The following is a 12,255-nucleotide window of genomic DNA, read 5'->3' as shown; positions in this document are numbered from 1 at the left end:
AAGGGCCTCTCCCCAGTGAGGACCCGCTGGTGGGTCAGCAGGGTGGAGGCCCAAGTAAAGCCCTTTCCGCACTTGAGGCAACTGAAGGGCCTCTCCCCGTGTGGACCGGCCGATGCCTCAGCAGGGTGGAGGCATCACTGAAGGCCTTCTCACAGATGGGGCAGGAGAACAGCCTCTCCCCGGTATGGCTGTGCCAATGAGTCTACAGGGCAGACGGGGCACGAAAGCCTTTCCCATAGTTGCCACACTTCCACGGTTTCTCCATGGGGCTGAATTCCTCAGATTTCTCCATGGCCGTAGCTTCAGCTGCAAACAATCATGTGTACAGCTCCTCCCTGGTGTGAATTCCTCTTTCCAGGCCGTATAGCTGTTTCAGGCTCCACACACAGTGCGCTGTAACAGTAGGGTCTCTCATCCAGTCCCACTGATGCTGAAAATGTACCGAAACAGGAACCAAAAAGCTTTGCTCCTTCTCACAGAATCATGGTTGAAAATTGTTGCAGTCCCGATGGACTGAGTGACTGTCAGACATTGACGTCAAAGTGAGGACTGCAGACGCTAGATAGTGAGTGTCGAGAAGTGCAGCACTGGAAGAACACAGCAGGTCAGGCAACATCAGAGCAGTAGGAGAGTCTGTTTTGGGCATAAGGCCTTCAGCTGTTCAGTTTGAAACTTCAGATCTCAAATACTCTGTAAAAAGAGATTACAAAAGTCATCACTGTCAGTCCAGGGTAGAAATTCAGAACAGTTAATTCTACTTTCTGCAGAATGTTATTTTCTTTTGTTTCTAGATTAGATTCCCTACACAGTGTGGAAACAGGCCCTTCAGCCCAACAGGTTCATACTGACCCTGCAAAGAGTAACCCACCAAGAACCATTTCCCTCTGATGAATGGACCTAACACTACGGGCAATTTAGTATGGCCAATTCGCCTAAACTGCGCATGTTTGGACTGTGGGAGGAAACCAGAGCACCCAGAGAAAACCCACGCAGACACTGGGAGAATGTGCAAACTCCACACAGACAGTCACCCAAGACTGGAATCGAACCCAGGTTCCTGGCGCTGTGAGGCAGCAGTGCTAATCACTGAGCTACAGTGCCGTACCCTCCACAAATTTGAAAACACCATGCCACTTACTCTCTTCCCCCTCTGTGCTAACTCATTCTCCTGAAGGTGCTGATTCAGGATCTTACAGGGGCAGAAAAGCAAAGATGTCAAGACTGACATCTCTCTTTCTTTTGGATAACTCCACCTGAAAGTTAATATCTTTCACAACACTGGGATCTGCTGAGAGTGAGCAGGTCAGATTTTGGGAAGCAAAAAAAAGTGTATCAATTCAGGGTGAACCTGCAATGCAGCTTCTTGAGGAACAACCAGACGTGAAATGGTTAACATCCCCAGGAAGCTGGGAGCAAATTGAGACATCAAGGCATCAACACAGACACACTTCAGTCAAACTCTTCTGCTCCCAAGAAGGGCAAAACATACTTGAAAGCTGCTCTGAAAGTCCAGTCTTCACAACCACACTTTTGCTTTCACCGAAGACAATTAGCACCAGACAGCACTGAAACAGACCCTTTGGCCCACTTCATTTGAGTTGACCAGATATCCTAAATTAATCAAGTCACATTTGCCATTATTTGGCCCCTATATAGGCCGGGTGCTGGCAGATGGGACTAAATTGGATTGGCTATCTTGTCGGCATGGACGAGTTGGACCGAAGAGTCCGTTTCCATGCTGTACACCTCTATGATGCCAGTCACATTTGCTATCACTTGGCCCCTATCTGTCTGAACCGTTTGTATTCATGCACCCATCCAGATGCCTTTTAACTGTTGTAATTGTACCAGCCCCCACCACTTCCTCCAGCAGCTCATTCCATACATGCACCATCCTCTCTGTGAGAAAGCTGCCCCTGAGATCTCTTTTACATCTCCTCCACCCTCACCTGAAACCTATTACCCTTGAGTTCTGGACTTCCCCATCCCAAAGAAAAAGCCTTGTCTACTTCCCCTATCCATGCCTCCCATGATTTTATAAAAGTCCATAATGTCACCTATCAGACGTTGGTGCGATGGTGAAAACAGCCCTACCCCATCCTTCTGTCCCTCCTCACCCGGGTAATTAAGACACATACCTGAGTTTACAGAGTCTGCTCTCTTTCTGGGTTCACTCCAGTTTCTGCAAGTGAATAGATATCCCCCCTCCCCTCTCTCCCACAGGAGGAAGAGTTGCCCAGAGGGAAGGAGCTTCACCCTGAAACTGACAGGGCCACTTCCACGTTGTGACGCCATCAATGGGTTGGGGTTGGGTATGGTACGGGAGAAGGGGCGAGAGAAAGGGGTGGGGTGAGATCCAGGGCTCAGCCAGCAGTGGGACCCAACACTGCGCCTGCGCTGCCTTGCACAGTTTGCAGAGATTCCCTTTCCTCCAGAGAATCCCCACAGTGTGGAAGCAGGCCACTCAGCCCAACAAGGCCACACCGACCCTCCCAAGGGTAACCCACCCACACCCATTCCCCTACCCCTCGTGCTCTACATTTAGCCCCTGACTAATACACCTAACCTGCACATTCCTGGGCACTATGGGTAATTTAGCGTAACAAATCCACCCCCCCCCCCCCCCCAACCAGGACAAAGTTAAAAATCACAACACCAGGTTATGGTCCAACAGGTTTATTTGGAAGCACTAGCATTTGGAGCGCTGCTCCTTCATTAAGTGGTTATGGAAAATAAGTTACAGAATTTATAGAAAAACATTATAATGACCGGCCATTGAAATGATATATTGAACAAACCTGGATTGTTAAGTCTTTCATCTTTTCGAATGGGTTGCAGGCATCATCAATATGTAAATCTTGAACTTCCTGTAAGGCACCTTCTTGAGATAACTTAAGGCTTTATAACAAAAAGTGACACTTCAGCTCAGCTGTGCAAAAATATACATTCACTCCCACGGATTTATGTTTGTGTGTGCTTGAGAGAGAGAAAATGTCTATTTCCATCCTGAATGTCTTTGTATCTATTCGAGAACAAATGCCTCACTTCTGTTGGTGTAAATATTGTTGTAAATCATAGCTAGGTACTAATAGTTAGATGTAAGGGAGAGCGTTGTCCTCAGGTTGGGCAGTATAAGAATCCTGGGAGACCCCCATTTCTGGTTTACTTCCTAATGAACAAACATTAAGCATGAGCACCTATTTCTTTCAAATTTGGTTTCATTTTTCTTGTTTGATTCCCTGCTATGATTACACTGTGTCTGGACAGTTGACAGGCTGGGAGATTGTGGATTGGGACTTGATTGACTGAATGCTTTATTGTTCCAGAAGGTGTAAAGGAGGGGGGGGGGGGGGGGTCAAAGCTTCAGCAGACAGACAGAACAGACAGACATCTTACTCCTTGGGAACAGAACAGAGAAATCAGAACCTGAACTCTGACCTGACACCAGCTGACCCTGTGATCAGTGCTTTGATTGGCAGTGCTGAAAATGTGTTGCTGTAAAAACGCAGCAGGTCAGGCAGCATCCAAGGGGCAGGAGAATCGACGTTTTGATTAGCAGTGCCAACCCTCTACCTTTACCTAGTGTCCCATTTGACTACCCCCTTCATATTCAGGATCCAATCCTTGTCATCCTGAAGCCATGTCTCTGTAAGGAGTCTCAGACCATAATTATTCTCTTCAATGTGTGCAGTCAATTCATTCAGTTTTGTCACAATGCAGCACACTTTCAGACACTGTTTTTAGTTTCAATTGTTGTGATCTTTACAATCCAGTTTTGATTGCTGATATATTTACTCTCCTTGCCCCTTTCTGTCATTCTCTGATGTTCATTTTCCACGTCACTACATTGCTCGCCGGCCTTGATTTGGATTGGCCAGGCTAAATTGCCCATGGTGTCCAGGGATGTGCAGGTTAGTTGGGTTAGCCATGGGAAATAGTAATAGAAGCAGGAGTAGGCCCATTTGTCCCGTCTACCCTGCTCAGCCATTCATTAAGATCATGGCTGATCTATCCATTGTCTCAGCTCCTCCTCCCTGCATTATCCCAACTACCCTTTATTCCCCTATTATTGCAAAAACCCATCCAACTGTGTCTCAAATATACTTAATTAAGCTGCCTCTACTGCTTCTTTCAGCAGAAAATTCCATAGATTCACTACTCTCCAGGAAACGCAATTCCTCCTCATCTCTGTCCTGAATCTACTCCCCCTAATATTGAGGCCTGGTTTCATTCACCAGCGGAAATGACTGGATAGGGTAGGGCTTCATCCCTACAGTGCAATGAAATCCCACTTTCCACCACAACCTCACTCACTCAGTTGCTGTCTCACAAATGCAAGATTTCACTGCAACTTCTTCTGCTCCCATTAAGGGCAAAACATCTTTGAAAGCTGCTCTGAAACTCCAGCCTTCACAATCACACTTCTGCTTTCACCGAAGGGGATTAGTCATACAGAACGGAAACAGACCCTTTGGTCCAACTTGTCCGGCCAAACAGATATCCTAAATTAATCTAATCCAATTTGCCTGCATGTGGCCCATATCCCTCTGAACGCTTCCTATTCATGTACCAATCTAGATGCCTTTTAAACCTTCCCCTCACCTCAAACATATGCCTTCTAGTTTTGGACTCTCCTACCTTGGGGAAAAGACCTTGGGTATTCACTCTATCCATGCCTCTGATGAATGTCTGTAAGGACACCCCTCAGCCTCCAATGCTCTTAGCAAAATATCCCCAGCCCATTGAGCCTTCCCCTGTAGCCCGAACCCTCCAACTCTGACAGCAGCCTCGTAAATCTTTTCTGACCCCTTTCAAACTTTCACAATCGGGTATTCCGGTTTCCTCCCACAGTCCAAAAATGTGCAGGTTCGGTGAATTGGCCGTGCTAAGTTGCCTGTAGTGTTAGGTGAAGGGGTGAATGTAGGGAAATGGGTTTGCACTTCAGCAGGTCGGTGTGGACTTGTTGGGCTGAAGGACCTGTTTCCACACTGTAAGTGATCTAATCTAATCTAATCTAACCTAATCTTTTTTATAACAGGGAGACCAGAAATGAATGCAGTTTTGCAAACGTGGACTAACCAATGGCCTATACAGCCACAACATGACCTCCCAATTCCTGTACTCTCTACTCTGACCAATAAAGAAAAGCATACCAAACACGTTCTTCACTATCCTGTCTACTGGTGACTCCACTTTCAAGGAACTATGAACCTGCACTCCAAGGTCTCTTTGTTCTTCAACACTCCCCTTCACTGTGTCAGTCCTGCCTGGATTACTTGTCCAAGATGCAAACCACACATTTCTCTAAAGTATACTGTCACTCCTTGGTCCATCAGCCCATCCGATCAATTCTAATTCATAGTGAACTCTCTTTCCTCTCTTACTCCCTCGAAGTTGAGAATCTCCATCCCATACACTCTCCCTGTATTCTCAGTTTGCTCACCTAATCCCTGCCGTACATTATCCTGAAGGGTCTGGTTCATGCTGATTAACAGGCCCACACTAAGGAGGGTTCTAATTGAAACATAAAGAATACTGAATGGCCTGGACAAAGTGGAAGTTGGGAAGATGTTTCCATTGGTTGGAGGGACTAGAACCAGTGGGCACAGCCTTAGAGTAAAGGAAAGACCTTTCAGAATGGAGGTAAGGAGAAACTTCTTCAGCCAGAGAGTGGTGAATCTATGGAACTCACTGCCACAGAAGGCTGTGGAGGCCAGGTCACTGAAGATATTTAAGACTGAGATAGAGACGTTCTTGAGTATCAAGATGATGGAGGGTTATAGAGACAAAGTGGGAGAATGTGGTTGAGAAACCTATCAGCCATGATTGAATAGCAGAGCAGACTTTGGACAGCCTAATTTCTGCTCCGATGTCTTATGTCTTATTTCCTCCTGCAACATGTATGAGGTGAGGGATGCCATGGTCGTCCCTGCTAATTACACTTGCAGGAAGTGCACCCATCTCCAGCTCCTCCAAGACCGTGTTAGGGAACTGGAGCTGGAGTTGGATGAACTTCAGATCATTCTGGAGGCAGAGGGGGTCATAGATCGGAGCGATAGGGAAGTAGTAACTCCAAAGATGGCAGATAGATGGGTGACAGTGAGGGGGACTGGGAGGAAGCAGCCAGTGCAGGGACCCCCTGCGGCCGTTCCCCTCAAGAACAAGTATACCGTTTTGGATACTTGTGGGGGGGACGACTTACCAGGGGTAAGTGACGGGGCTAGGCCTCTGGCACGGAGCCTGTCCCCGCTACTCAGAAGGGAAGGGTGGAGAAGAGCAGAGCAATAATAATTGGGGACTCGATAGTTCGGGGCACAGATAGGCGGTTTTGTGGGAACGAGAGAGACTCACGTTTGGTATGTTGCCTCCCAGGTGCAAGGGTACGTGATGTCTCTGATCGTGTTTTCCGGGTCCTTAAGGGGGAGGGGGAGCAGCCTGAAGTCGTGGTCCATATTGGCACCTTTGACATAGGTAGGAGGAGTGCTGAGGATGTTAGACAGGCTTTTAGGGAGCTAGGTTGGAAGCTCAGAGTTAGAACGAACAGAGTTGTTGTCTCTGGTTTGTTACCCGTGCCACGTGATAGAGAGTCGAGGAATAGGGAGAGAGAACAGTTAAATGCGTGGCTACAGGGATGGTGCAGGAGGGAGGGATTTCGGTACTTGGATAACTGGGGTTCTTTCTGGGGAAGGTGGGACCAATATAAACAGGATGGTCTGCACCTGAACCTGAGGGGCACCAGTATCCTTGGGGGGAGGTTTGCTAGTGCTCTTGGGGGGGTTTAAACTAACTCTGCAGGGGCATGGGAACCCAGACTGTAGCTTTAGGGTGCAGGACCTGGAGTGTAGGGAGGTTAGGAATATGGCATCAATCTTAAAGGAGGGTGCCTGTAAACAGAAGAGTGGCTTGAAGTGTGTCTACTTTAATGCCAGAAGTATACGAAATAAGGTAGGTGAACTTGCAGCATGGGTTGGTACCTGGGACTTCGTTGTTGTGGCTATTACGGAGACATGGCTAGATCAGGGACAGGATTGGCTGTTGCAGGTTCCAGGGTTTAAATGTTTTAGTAGGGTCAGAGGTGGGGGTAAAAGAGGGGGGGGGTGTGGCTTTGCTTGTCAAAGATAGTATTACAGCGGTGGAAAGGAAGATGGACGAAGATTTGCCATCTGAGGTAGTTTGGGTTGAGGTTAGGAATAGGAGAGGTGAGGTCACCCTGTTAGGAGTCTTTTACAGGCCTCCTAATAGTCCTAGAATCGTTGAAGAAAGGATTGCGAAGATGATTCAGGAGAAGAGTGACAGTAATAGGGTGGTTGTTATGGGGGACTTTAACTTTCCTGATATTGATTGGGAAAGCTATAGCTCAAGTTCGTTAGATGGGTCAGTGTTTGTCCAATGTGTGCAGGAGAGTTTCCTGACACAATATGTAGATAAGCCAACAAGAGGTGAGGCCATACTGGATTTGGTTCTGGGTAACGAACCAGGCCAGGTATTAGAACTAGAGGTAGGTGAGCACTTTGGGGACAGTGACCACAATTCGGTGATTTTTACTCTAGTGATGGAGAGGGATAAGTGTGTACTACAGGGCAAGAGTTATAGCTGGGGGCAGGGAAATTATGATGCGGTGAGGCATGACTTAGGACGTGTGGATTGGATAAGTAGATTCCAAGGCAAGAGCGTAATTCATATGTGGAACTTGTTCAAGGAGCAACTATTGAGTGTCCTTGATAAGTACGTACCTATCAGGCAGGGAGGAAAGGGTCGTGTGAAGGAGCCATGGTTTAATAAGGAATTGGAATCCCTTGTTAAATGGAAGAGGGCGGCCTTTGTAAAGATGAGGCGTGAAGGTTCAATAGGGGCGATTGAGAGTTATAAGGTAGCCCGGAAGGACCTGAAGAGAGAGCTAAGAGCAGCAAGGAGGGGACATGAAAGGTCCTTAGTTGGTAGGATTAGGGAAAACCCGAAGGCTTTGTATAGATATGTTAGGAATAAAAGAATGACTAGGGTAGGAATAGGTCCAATCAAGGATAGTAATGGGAAGTTGCGTGTGGAGGCTGAAGAGATTGGGGAGGCACTGAATGAATACTTTTCGTCAGTATTCACTCAGGAACAGGACATTGTTGTCGATATGAATACTGAGGCACGAATAAGTAGAATGGATGGCTTTGAGATATGTAGAGAAGAGGTGTTGGAAATTCTGGCAAGGGTGAAAATAGATAAGTCCCCTGGGCCTGATGGCATTTATCCTAGGATTCTCTGGGAAGCAAGGGAGGAGATTGCAGAGCCATTGGCCTTGATTTTTGTGTCCTCTTTGTCTACAGGAGTAGTGCCAGAGGACTGGAGGCTAGCAAACATGGTTCCCTTGTTCAAGAAGGGGAGTAGGGATAACCCTAGTAACTATAGGCCAGTGAGTCTCACTTCTGTTGTGGGCAAAGTCTTAGAGAGAATTGTAAGGGATAGGATTTATGCACATCTGGATAAGAATAATGTGATCAAGGATAGTCAGCATGGTTTTGTGAAGGGCAGGTCGTGCCTCACAAACCTTATTGAATTCTTTGAGAAGGTGACTAAGGAGGTAGATGAGGGGAAAGCGGTAGATGTGGTATATATGGATTTTAGTAAGGGGTTTGATAAGGTCCCCCATGGTAGGCTACTGCAGAAAATACAGAGATATGGCATTGAGGGTGAGTTGGAGGTTTGGATTAGGAATTGGCTGGCTGGAAGAAGACAGAGGGTAGTAGTTGATGGCAAAGGTTCATCTTGGAGTGCCATCACTAGCGGTGTTCCTCAAGGATCTGTTTTGGGACCATTGCTGTTTGTCATTTTTATAAATGACCTGGAGGAAGGGTTAGAAGGTTGGGTGAGCAAGTTTGCGGATGATACGAAAGTCGGAGGAGTTGCAGACAGTGAGGAAGGATATGGCAGGTTACAGCGGGATATAGAGAAGCTGCAGAGCTGGGCAGAAAGGTGGCAAATGGAGTTCAATGTGGGTAAGTGTGAGGTGATTCACTTTGGTAAGAGTAACAAAAAGATGGGGTACTGGGCTAATGTTCGGATACTTGGTAGTGTGGAAGAGCAGAGGGATCTTGGTGTCCATGTACACAGATCTCTGAAAGTTGCCACCCAGGTAAATAGTGCAGTGAAGAAGGCATATGGCGTACTGGCTTTTATTGGTAGAGGAATTGAGTTCCGGAGTCCTGAGGTCATGCTGCAGTTGTATAAGACTCTGGTGCGGCCGCATCTAGAATATTGTGTGCAGTTTTGGTCGCCATACTATAGGAAGGATGTGGAGGCACTGGAACGGGTGCAGAGGAAGTTTACCAGGATGTTGCCTGGTATGGTAGGAAGATCCTATGAGGAAAGGCTGAGGCACTTGGGGTTGTTTTCATTGGAGAAAAGAAGGTTTAGGGGTGACTTGATAGAGGTGTACAAGATGATTAGGGGGTTAGATAGGGTTGACAGTGAGAACCTTTTTCCACGTATGGAGTCAGCTATTACAAGGGGGCATAGCTTTAAATTAAGGGGGGGTAGATATAGGACTGATGTTAGTGGTAGGTTCTTCACTCAGCGAGTCGTAAGTTCATGGAATGCCCTGCCAGTAGCAGTGGTGGACTCTCCCTCTTTATGGGTATTTAAGCGGGCATTGGATAGGTATATGGAGGATAGTGGGTTAGTGTAGGTTAGGTGGGCATTGATCGGCGCAACATCGAGGGCCGAAGGGCCTGTACTGCGCTGTATTCTTCTATGTTCTATGTTTTATGTTTTATGTTCTATGTTCTCTTGCTGTCCTGGACACAGTGTGAGAGAATTGGAAGCAGGAGTAGGCCATTTGGTCTTTCAAGCCTGCACCAACATTCAACAGATTGGTTGTGAATCTGCCGACATCAAGCTGAATAGGCTGGGACTTGTTCACTGGACCACATGAGGTTGAGAGGTGACCTTACAGAGGTTTATAAAATCATGAGGGGGATAGATGAGGTGACTGCTGGGTATCCTTTCCCTAGGGTGGGGGTTTCAAGATTAGGCAGTAAATTTGAAGGTGAGAGGAGAAAGATTTTGAAAAGGCAGGAGGGGCACCTTTTCTTTTACACAGAGTGGTTTGTGTGTGGAATGAATGTCCAGAGGAAGTGGTAAATGCAGGTCCAGTAACAACATTTAAAAACCATTTGAATAAGTACATGAATAAGGAAGGTTTGGACGGATATGGGTCAAACATAGCAGGTGGGACTAGTTTAGTTTGTGAATATAGTCGGCATGGACTATTTGGACTGAAGGGTCTGTTTCTGTGCTGTATGGCTCTGTAACTGTTCTATATTGGTCTTAAAATCATTTCCTTGTCTTCCCCCATTGACATCCACTTTTTTGTTGTTCCAAAATCAGATGAACTCAGCCTTGAATAATATTCAATGACCCCCTAACTGCAGGAAGATATTCCCACTTCTGAACTCTATTCCTGTTGCTAATATACCACTTGCCTTGCTAATTGCTTACTGCACCTGTCTGACAACTGGCAGTGACTGGTGTAGAAGGACATTGATCATTTGTACATCCATACATCATTCTTGATGAAGGGATCATGCCCGAAACGTCAAATCTCCTGCTCCTGGATGCTGCCTGACTTACTGTGTTTTCCAGTGCCACACTTTGACTCGGATCTCCAGCATCTGCAGTTCTCCCTTTCTCCACATCCCAATACATCAACATTTAAACAATACACCTCCTTTCTGCTTTTTTTCACAGCAATGGCTATTACTTCACATCGTGTTACTGCATTTGCTATGTGTTTGTCAATTGTGGTCTTCTCTACATCGGGGATACAGAGGGTAAACTTGCGGAATAGTTGGCTGGTCATCGCAGCCAGGTCCACAGAGGCCAACCAGACCTCCCAGTCACCACCCGTTTTCATTCCTGTTCCCACTCCCTTTCTGACATGACCATCTTAGGCCGCCTCCATTGCCACAACAAACCATACCACAAATTGGAGGAACACCACTTCATCCTCCGTCCAGGCAGCCTAGGGCCTGCAGAACTCAACATCGAGTTCTCCAATTTCAAATAATCTCCCTTTCCATCCCCCGACTCCCTTCTCAGCCCCGTATCCCTCATTTCCACTCCTTCCTGCCACCAACCCGATCTCTTCCTCCCATTGAATAATCAGGTTGTATCCTCTCCCTATCTTCATCTATCCCCACTTTAGCCCCCGGCCCCGGCACCTATCTCCAATCCTGAAGAAGCATTAAACATTGACTTCTCCACTTCCTGATACTGCCTGGTTTGCTGTGTCCTTCCAGCCTCCTGCCGGTCTATTTTGCCAATTGAGACACAGACCTGCACCACGTTTCCAGAGTCTGTCACCTCCCGGATTCACTCCCTTTCCTTTCGGTCGCTGCAAGTCAACAAATGAACTCCAGAATGGAAAAGGGGGCGAGAAAAGAGAGTGCCATCCTCACAGATCTTGGACAGAGGAAAGATTTTGCAGTCTGGGTGAAGCTCAATGTTGATTCAGAAAGAGAGGAGCAGGAGTAGCAACTTCAGAAACTCATGGTCGATCTTCCGCATTCAGACAATGCAGTGGCTCTGATTGGCAGGAGGACCAGTCTCCTTCCGGTCCTCCCTGGTTTCCTATTGGGCCATCAGAGGAAGGTCGCGCGTTTTTTTCAGTTTTGCTGACACCGGAAAACATGCGGAGTCCGCTCACTGCGGGTGCTGGTGTTTTCAGAGTCCAGATGCCAATAGGGAAAAAAGGGGTAAAGCCACAATTTGTTTTTCCCTGTGATTCGACATTTTAATGCTTTTGTAATCAGTCTGGCTGCTCAACCTTTATGCGTCTTTTCCCCTGGGTAGGGGCGTGAGTCCAGAACTGGACGGCAGAGGTTTAGGGTGAGAGGGGAAAGATTTCTGATGGGCAACCTTTTTGCACAGATGGCGGGGCGTGTATGGAATGAGCTGCCAGAGGAAGTGGTGGAGGCTGGTACAATGATAATGTTTAAAATGCACCTGCATGGGAATATGAATAGGAAAGATTCAGAGGGATAAGGGGCCAAATGCTGGTAAATGGGTCACTAGATTAATTTCGGATATCTGGTCGGCGTGGACCGAAGAGTATGTTTCTGTGCTCTGTGACTCTATTTCCAGATAGACGGAATCTACTTCACAAGACTAGGGACTAGGCCATTCACCCCTTTACAGTTAAGATCTGAGTTCAGCTGGAAATGCACAGCAGGCCAGGCAGCAACCGAGGCCCAGGAAAATCGATGTTTT

General features: G+C 47.1%; 1 protein-coding gene and 1 long non-coding RNA gene across 2 annotated transcripts in view; one reads left to right on the top strand and one right to left on the bottom strand.

Annotated features, from left to right (window-relative positions):
* Positions 1 to 12,255, top strand: part of LOC140460650 (uncharacterized) — a 62,206-nt gene that overhangs the window by 9,563 nt on the left and 40,388 nt on the right. The window lies entirely within an intron of this gene.
* Positions 579 to 11,549, bottom strand: LOC140460656 (uncharacterized). The gene is made up of 3 exons (XR_011954262.1): positions 11,445 to 11,549; positions 2,799 to 2,898; positions 579 to 690 (listed from the first exon to the last, which is right to left on the bottom strand). It is a non-coding gene; the product is annotated as an uncharacterized lncRNA (long non-coding RNA).

Source organism: Chiloscyllium punctatum, chromosome 36 (assembly GCF_047496795.1).
Source record: "Chiloscyllium punctatum isolate Juve2018m chromosome 36, sChiPun1.3, whole genome shotgun sequence".
Classification (NCBI taxonomy): Eukaryota; Metazoa; Chordata; class Chondrichthyes; order Orectolobiformes; family Hemiscylliidae; genus Chiloscyllium; species Chiloscyllium punctatum.
The sequence above is the reverse complement of the archived record's forward strand: the minus strand, read 5'-3'. Positions and strand labels throughout refer to the sequence as shown.